Source organism: Cryptomeria japonica, chromosome 10 (genome assembly GCF_030272615.1).
Source record: "Cryptomeria japonica chromosome 10, Sugi_1.0, whole genome shotgun sequence".
Classification (NCBI taxonomy): Eukaryota; Viridiplantae; Streptophyta; class Pinopsida; order Cupressales; family Cupressaceae; genus Cryptomeria; species Cryptomeria japonica.
The window spans coordinates 383,294,667-383,304,536 of NC_081414.1; positions in this window are offsets into that span (position 1 = coordinate 383,294,667).

Below are 9,870 nucleotides of genomic sequence, written 5' to 3' on the forward strand. Positions count from 1 at the left end.
TGGCTTCATATTGAGTTAGATAGTTAGTGAAGAAATGGGGGATTAGGAACACTTGGAATTGGTGCTTAAAAATAAACTTAGAGAGCTAATGGAAAAATGATAAGGTAAGTATTTAAAAATTTATGATTCACATGATTAAGGAGATATTAATGTAAATGTTATATCAAATGTTAATGTTTTTATGATATTGATGTGTTATGTGTATTGCTAGTAAGTAATGACGTCATATTACCCTAGGGAATGAATGTATAGAAGAATGGATGATTGTTTATATGTTCACATTGAGATAATGATTGTTATGTTTCTATTTCCACTTGCGTTGTATGAGGTTATGGCTATCTTCATGATGTTTTATGCATTTGTGACGTGTTAATCTATGATTTGAGGTAATGATAGTTTACTATGTTGCATTATTAGATGTTTTAAAAAAAAATTCTCTATTTGTTAGTTATAATAGTTATTTTCTCTAGGGTATTTTGGCGATCATTACAAATTGATTATTAAACCTAGTTCCAAGTACTAAGACAAATGGGGGCATAGTAATTTTCATTGACTTTTCAGATATAAACAAAGTATGTCCCAAAAATGATTCCCCCGATAGAATATAACCATGATTGTTGATCTCACATCAGGATATGAAATGCTATATTATGGACAGGTTCTTCGGCTATAAAATTTGAATAGCACTTAAAGATCAACACAAGACTGCATTAACATGCCTATGGGGATCTTACTACTTGAATGTCATGCCATTCAACTTAAAGAATGCACACTGCAACAGATTAAAGGGAAATGACAACAATATTCTATGATATGATACAAAATATAATGGAAGATTATGTTGAATTATTAGCAAAATTAATTACTCAAGAAAGTCATCTAGATGTCTTATCCAGGACCTTTGATAGATTGGAACAATATAAGGTTAGATTGAACCTCAAGAAATCTATCTTTAGCAAAACTTCAAGAAAATTTCTAAGATTCATTGTCTCCCACTGAGGGATTGAAGTAGGTCCAACCAAGGTCAAAAATATCATAGACATGCACCCACTTTTCAACATAAGTTAGTTATAGAGTCTACAAGGAAAATTGTAGTCTATTCAAATGTTTATTTCCCAGTTAGCAGATAAGTGGCATCCATTTTAGTATATTCTATACAAGGGGGTCCCTTTAAAGTGGATAGATAAATGTCAACAAGTGTTTTAATTATCAAGCACTATTTACTTTCCCCACTAGTATTAATGCCTCCTATTCAGAGGAAACCTTTATTATTGTATATCTCAACTACTACCTCATCCTTGGGAGACCTCCTGGTTCAACATGATTATTAAGAAAAGGAAAGGAAATTTATTAAATCAAAAAGACACTTGTAGGTGTATGCAAATAAATATGCTTTAAAAATAGACTTAAATAACTAAGAAATCAACCCAAAAACATAAATCAAAGCAACATCAAGATTAGGCTAAAAGAGGTTAAAAGAGCATAAAAAATTATATCAAACCCCTTGTTGTGTAGATTTACCCATGATATTTGGTTTATATGTATTCTCACTCAATATTTCGGTATCATAACATCACTCCAATGCAAAATGGGTGAAATAGGTTTTTTGTGTGTGAGAGAGAGGTTGTGTGATGATGAGGAAGAAGATAAAAATGGCTAAGATTTTGATAGATATGATTTGGGATGAAAATGATGAATGGTAAAGATTGATTGATGAGGATATATGGTTGAGGATGAAGATGAGGAATAAAAATAAATTAAAAATTCCTTTTAGGGAACATGAGGGGACAACCCCACATGCTTGTGTAAGAAACCCATGTGCTTGATGTAAATCAAGGATTAAGTGTGTGCACATGATTAGTGGAGGGGATTAGGTGGAGATTAGGATTAGGAATAGGAGGAAAGTGGGATACTTAGGAGAATGCAAGTGGATGAGGGTAAATAGGATTTTTGAATTAATTTTAATTCACAATTGGAGGAAAGTGGTGATGAAGATTTAATTTGTAGTACCCCTTCTCGATCGGACTTATTAGACTGATATTATGTTGCAGTTTACTATTCAGTTGACACTTTATTGCTCGACATTATTCAGACGTATTTGATATTATTTCATGTTTATTTGGATATTAGATGCATGAGTTATTATTAGTATTTCAATACTGGTGATTTGTAGTATTTCATGGATTATTGCTTTGTACTGACATCTTACTTTATCTAGGCGATGTGTCATATATATGTTGCATGTCTGCAATTGTATTGGATGCAAGGGGACGATTTTCCTTCACTCATTTTGGTGAGACAGGGAACATCGCGATTCTCCTTCATCAGTGTGCGTGTCGTGTATTCTATATTTATATGCATGCATGTGTGATTCGATGATGCAGGATATTGCAGGTACAAGTACCGGGTAGGTACGGGGTATTGTCTCCATCTGGCTTCACAAGTCTGAGCGTGCCTTATATATCCGATGGGAGTGGAGGAGATAGCTGTTGACCCTAGTTCTTACCCTCAGTCTACTCTTGTGAGTGTCGTCAGTCAGTCATCCATCCCTTTTGTTCGACTTTCGAGTCTTCTTGCATTTCATCGGTTTGCGTGCCATAGTGGTTCGGTTATTTATTTAAGTTTAAGTTGTCATTCATTGTTGGTATAAGCAATTTATTCATTATTATGCCTTTATGTCTTGAACCTAGCTTAATTGGTTAATTTATTAGATTTAAATCTATAGTTGTTTTATTTTGGAAAAGTAATCATGTTTAAATCAAATGGAAGAAGTAAAATAAATAAAGTTAATTGCTTTTAATAAATACAAAATAAAGTTAAATTATTGATTTCTATTTTAGTTGAAAAGTTGATTAAATTTCTAAATGTGAGAAATGTATTTTTCAAAAAAAAGAAATTCCCATTTATTTTTGGGAGGAATATGGAAAAAAGTCAATTGTTTTTATTTAAATGTTTTTAAATAGAAAAATATTTCAACCTAAAAGATTAGGTTAAAATATTTTTCCTATTTACCCTTGTAAATATTTTTGGAAGCATATGCTTGTTTGGGAGGAGAAAACAAAATCTGGAAAAAATTTCTTGGAAGGAAGATTTTGGGTTTTGATTTGGCTTGGAATTCTGCTGAAACTCACAATTTCTTCTTGGGAACTCCAGAGGTTGGTTGAATTCTTCTTGTTTATTTTTAAAAATCCATGCTTTCTTCCAATTTCTGATTGTTGTTAAAAGTTTGGTTTATGAGTATTGGGTTATGAGTTTTTGTTTGCCATGAGATTGTTGAAGAAGAATCCCATCAATTTGGTTATCAAATTTCAATCTCAAACTCTCCCAAAGTAATTTCATAATTTAATTTATGTTCTTCATTTTGTTTATGCAAGAAATTCATTGTTCCTGCTGTTTGTAGTTTGAGTTATTTTTTTTGTGTTTTTGAGTAGTGTTATGCTGGCAAAATTTTGCTAAGAGAATTCCCCTCAAGCTTGAAAAATAAATAAATAAATTCTTCTTGGTAATTTCCAATTGGGGAAAATTTTTGAATTAAATTCTTCTTGTTTCATTCTGGTTTGGGCAAAATCCTAATTGGGGGATGGCAATGGTTTTATTTCTCAGCTAATTTGTATTTAGGAATGAGTTTGTTTGTTTTGGGAAATTATTTCCTATCTCTATTTTGTCTCAGAGATTTCCTTGCTGGTAAAAAAAATAAAAATTGTATTACCAGTGATTAAATTTAATATTTCTTCTTGTTCTAAATTTTGTTTCAAAATTAAATTGGGGATTAGGTTAATATTTTAACAGAGATAAAAATCCCTGTATTTCAATTTTTTTTTTACTCATTGTAATTAATAGAGTTTTTTATTAAAAAAAAATTTAATAGAAAAAAAAAAAAATTAAAGGAAAATTTGATTGGGGGTGGTGGCGGGGAGCTGGGCTCAACCCAGCCCACGCACCCCCTCTCCCTGGCAGCTTGCTGCCTTCCCCATCTTGGGGTTAGCAGCAGCGCTGCTTCCCCAAGTATGAGGTTGCAGCAAGCGCTGCTACCTCATGCTTGGGGCAGCAACACTTGCTGCCGTGGAGGCCTTGGGCCCCACGTGTTTTGTAATTTTAATTTTTTTTAAAAAAAAATATAAACATTAAAATAATAATATAATATAAATGTTAGAAGAATATAAAAGTTATAATTAATACACTTAATCTTTAAAAAAAAAATTTATTTCACCCTTTAGTTGCCTTGTAGTGTTGCAATCCTTTAGGGTTCCTGGCGGGGCATTACATAATTGAATAAACAACGATAATTATTTAATTAATAGATGAGGGTTTTAGAGATAGTGCTGAATAGATAAATGAATTAAATTAATTACCTTAGGAAATAGAGGAATATAGATGTTTAATTAAATAATAATGAATGAATTAATTAATAGAAATAGCCATAATAGGTGAATAATAGGAATAAATTGATCAAACACAAGTGATCAATTTTAGGTTTCTATATTTTGCCCCTCTTTGAGATGGTGTTACAAAGTAGCATCATTTAAGAGAACATTAAGACAGAGCTTAGAAGAAATTGGTTAGAGTAAGGAAGATGCCACAGTCATTAAAAACAATGATTAGAAGGAGAGATAATGGGAGATGAGGGATGAGGATGCCCCCTTGAGAGGACATGCAGGTTCAAGAGAACATGGGTGTGCTCAAGAAATGAATGAGATGCTGCATGCATGATGTAGGGATGATTATGATAGATGCTATGGATATGATGGATAAGGATTATGATATTGATTATGAGGCACCAGGGTATGAGGAGCCAAGGTTATTTCAGAGCCAATAGATGGATTGACACAACAAGTAAAAAGGTTACTCTAACATATCACAAAGTTACAAGGAACTTTGAGGGAGACGATAATAGAAAAACCACAAACAAAAGATATGACCCAATGTAACATGAGACAACTGATATCTCATGAGGGAACAACATGGGACACATCAAGAAAACACATGCAAGCCAAAAAATGAAGACTATGCCCCTAGTTTCATCATTCATATCACACCATGATATAAATGATTGTGGCGACCATAAGGAGGTAAAAATAGGAAGCTCAAGATAAAGATAAACAATGAGGAAGGATACAACATATGAAGACTGATGATTGATACTAAACTAGTATTCCTATGACAAGAGACAAATAAAACACCTAAAACCTCAAGGGGACCAAAAGATGAATGTTAAAGCACTAGCTAGATACAGACATAGTCTTGACAACACACGACTAACTAATGCAAAAGGATGGGACCTAAGGAAATATATATACAAATGAGCCTAGGTGAAGACACATAACTAATGCTATGTACAAGACATGATTTACAAGTATCTCACGTACCTTTTACCACAGGGAGGATTGATGGATGCGATTGATTGGTTTGATACAAGGAAGGATACATCCTATGAAGACCGATGATTGATATTAAACTAGTATTCGTACGACAGGTGACAACCAAAACACCTGAAACCTCAAGGGGGACCAAAAGATGAATGTTAAAGCACTAGCTAGATACAAACATAGTCTTGACAATACATGAATAACTAACATAAAAGGATGGGACCTAAGGACACATATATACAAATGAGCCTAGGTGAAGACAAATAACTAATGTTATGTACAAGACATGATTTACAAAATTTACAAGGGAGAGACAATGGATGATGAACCAAATACAATTTTAATGTTTCCCTAGTCAAGACTGAAAGCCATGATGGATTATGGTTGATGGGGTGTTGTTGATGTGAGAATGATATATCTTGAAACAATGCAAGGATTGGGAAGGATACATCCCGATGATGATAATTAGATTATGATTGAGGTTTGCAACAAGGCTAGGAACAAGACCATGGATGTGATTGGATGATTTTATTGGCATTTGATGTTGGATAGCTGGAGGGGATGGATAGGATTTTCATGCGATGGTGGATTGCAAGAAGCATTGAGATTGATGGGATGGATGAAACTGGATTGCATGGAGGTATCCTAGAGAAAGATACCAATGAAAAGGGATGCAAGAGGTAATGGAATGATATGATAGGAGGGATGAAAGGATGGAGGATAAGATGTGAAGGATTTGGAGATGGAAGCATTATGAGATTTGGATGGGAGATGAAATGATGAGGGATGGGGGGATGGATGTCACAAGAGCTTCACTAGCTACATAATATTATATCACATGCATTCCTATTTGGGGGTTTAATATCTCAAAAATTGAAAACAATATATTGCCTATCTGATGAAAATAGGGGATTTTTAAATTTGGGTTGTGTATTGGGAGGGGTAAATTCGGGTTGTCTATTGGGAGGAGGTAACAAAAAAGGAGTTTAGGGAAATATTTTTTGAAAATAGGGGGATTATTTAGTATGTCATGAACAACCGTGATATAACCCATGTTCACTAAGTGAAGCCCACATGATGGAAGCAAATGAGGATTGGGAGGAGGATAAATTATGGAGGAATCAAGAGATAAGGATTTCTAGATGAAGATATTAGTGGATGGATGGTGGGTGTGATAGGGTTTCCAAGGACTACGTCACAAAATAAATAAGATGCCCCACTTATTATATGTCATGCATGATGAGGCATTAGGAGGGATATGATAGGGTGGATGATAGGGTGATAGGAGGATGAGGGATGTGATTGAAAGATAGGATGATGGGTGGATAAGGAATATGAAGGTTTGTGGAAGGATTATATGCATGGGAGGAAGGATAGGTGGATAGTAGGTGAAATAGATAAAAATAGATGATGGGGAAATGGATGCCAAGAGTTGTCCAAAGAATGTACACATGGTGATCTTCATGTTTTTTTTATTTGTGAGTAACTAGTTATTACTGAGAGGGGGGGGGGGGGGTGAATCAGTAATAATAATAAACTTTAAAACTTTAACAACCACAAAAGACTTCTTCCAAAAACAACTCATAAAAAGTACTGATAATAGCTGAAATCATACTGCAAATCTGATTCATCAAAGTATTCTTCTAAGTATCCATCAACATGCATGCAATAGAAATATATCAACTCAACACATAAGAAATAAATCAACACATGAACACCAGGATTTTTACGTGGAAACCCAAATGGGAAAAACCACGATGGGAATTGGTACCCACAAGATTTTTGCACTCTTTCAGAATGTGCCTTGTTAGGAGCCTAGCCTGGTTAGCAGCTTACAAATATGCCCGGTTAGGAGCAAACCCTATTAGGAGTCCCCCGATTAAGGGATATACCTCAGCCCTATTAGGATCTTTACTCTATTAGGAGTAACCTTGTGAAAGTATTTAGAACCCAATCTAATGAGTCACCCAGTTAAGGGATTTATACAATCAGGCCTGTCACGACCTACTCGGTTAAGGGATTTTGAGTCTATTGCAATTGTTAGGGAACAACAAATGAATGATCTAAAAATAGAACTCTTGCTTGTACAGATCCTTTTCTATTCCAATTTGATTCTCTCTTGCGCACACATACACACAGGACCAACCATACACTCTTCTCTTGATCACCGACACAGTAAATCATCACAAACACCCTAAATAGACTTTACAACTTAGTCAGTTAAAAAACCCTAAGATTTACATCATATATCATCACAGATCTTTACAACTGATTACAGATCATCATATGAATCATTATAATCAATTACAAATCAATTATGACCATTGAATGATCACCATACCTTGATCTGATACACTTTTAAACCCTTAGCTCATTCTACTAAGCACTTCACACATTCCAAGGAAATTCGCTCTTTGATCATGCCAAAACATCATTTAAACACTTCACATGGATTCAACCAAGTCATCACCATCTTACAAACATAATGTAATACACCGCCAAACTCAAAACCATTGTCGGTTATAAGATTTGAATATTGATTCTTAAACCCTACTAAAACCTTACAGAAAATACATTAGTCAATCACAACATGACTTCTGATAGCCAAAACATGATGCGGTTCCGGTCATAACCTCATTATAATGTTACCAACACATATTCCAAAACACAACACCAAATTCTTCATCAATCTCAAGATCCAATTACTTAAGCATAACACAGTTTCACATTTACCAGTTAATGTCCTATTTGCCAGTTTAACTGTCAAATCCTTTCCATAGATTTCCGGTCAATCATAGATGACTTAGATAACATGATAGAACAATATAACCATAGTTTCCATCAATGACAACACAAACTAATCATCAAGTCATCAAACAACATCTCAACTATATTATCACCAACAATCCTTGTATCGGTTCATCAATATCATCAATAGTTATGCCAATATGCCAACAATCTTCTCCTTTGGCATTGATGGAAACATTGAAAAACCTTATCATGCCGAACTGAACTGATCCATTCTATACTTTCTCTCATATCCTTTGTATTTATTTTGTCGGTTACCTAGTTCTTTTGGTCATGGCTGATCTTCAACTAATTATTCTCCTCCTTTGACAACATTGTCAAAGGTACGAATACCTCTATTGTCTTCATCTCCGCTGTTGCCATCTCTGTTTATCTCATCATAAATTCTCCCCTTGAGGAGTAGTCCACTTCAAATAAATCCAAAACTGAAATATATTAAATGAATTCACTGGATTGATGCATCACCAGAATCTTAGTTGATTTTGTGTAGGGGTACAACCCATAATCTACCTCTGAGATATTCAAAGGCTGTCTTAGATAAAGGTTTAGTGAATATATTTGCTAACTACTCTTTGCTAGACACATACTCCATTTTAACTTTTTTCTCTTGTACTCTTTCCCTTAGAAAGTGGTACTTCAACTAAATGTGCTTTGTTCTTGCATGTAACACATGATTTTTTGAAGTATTAATAGCACTAGTGTTATCACAATGAATAGTCACCGGTTCAGACATGTCTTCCTTAAAACCTTCCAAAATGTGTCTCATCCATATAGCCTAAGTATAATTCATTGGTGCTGCCACATATTTTTCTTTAGTTGTAGATTGTGAAATACAAGACTATTTCTTGCTTATCCAAGACACCAATCTTTCTCTTAAAAAGAAAGCTCCACCGGTTGTGCTTTTCTGGTCATCAACATTTCCAGCCCAGTCTGCATTTGTGAAAACTTTTAAAGAAAAATTATCATTGTAAGGATACCACAGACCATAATCAACCGTTCCTTTTAAATACCTGAATATCTTTTTTACCACTACCATTTGTGTCTCCTTAGCATCTTTCTGAAATCTTGCAACCAATCCAGCAACATGTGCAATATTTGGTCTACTGTGAACAACATAATGCAACTTTCCAATCATATACCTGTATTCTTTCTCATCCATAGATGGTGAATAATCTTGTTTTGACAATTTACAACTTGTCACCAGCGAAGTACCAACCGGTTTACAATCTTCCATGCCAAAAGTCTTGAAGACTTCTTTTACATACTTAGTCTGACAGATAAATATTCCATTCTCCAATTGTTGAATCTGTAAACCAATAAATAATTTTATCTCACTAATGAGAGACATCTCAAATTATTTCTTCATTGCATTTGAAAAAGACATACACATGTCATAATTTCCACCAAATATTATATCATCAACAAAAACTTCAGCAAGTAACATTTTGTCTCCATCAGTCTTCAAATATATATTACTGTCTTCACTGGTTCTCTAGAATCCTATCTTGATCACATGTTTATGCAATATTTCAAACCATGCTTTGGGAGCTTGCTTCAATCCATATAGTACCTTGTGTAGTTTGCAAACCATATTTTCATCTTCACTCAATGCAAAACCATCCGGTTGTTCTATATGCACTTCTTCTTCTAGGATACCATTCAGAAAAGATGATTTCACTTCCATTTGATATACCTT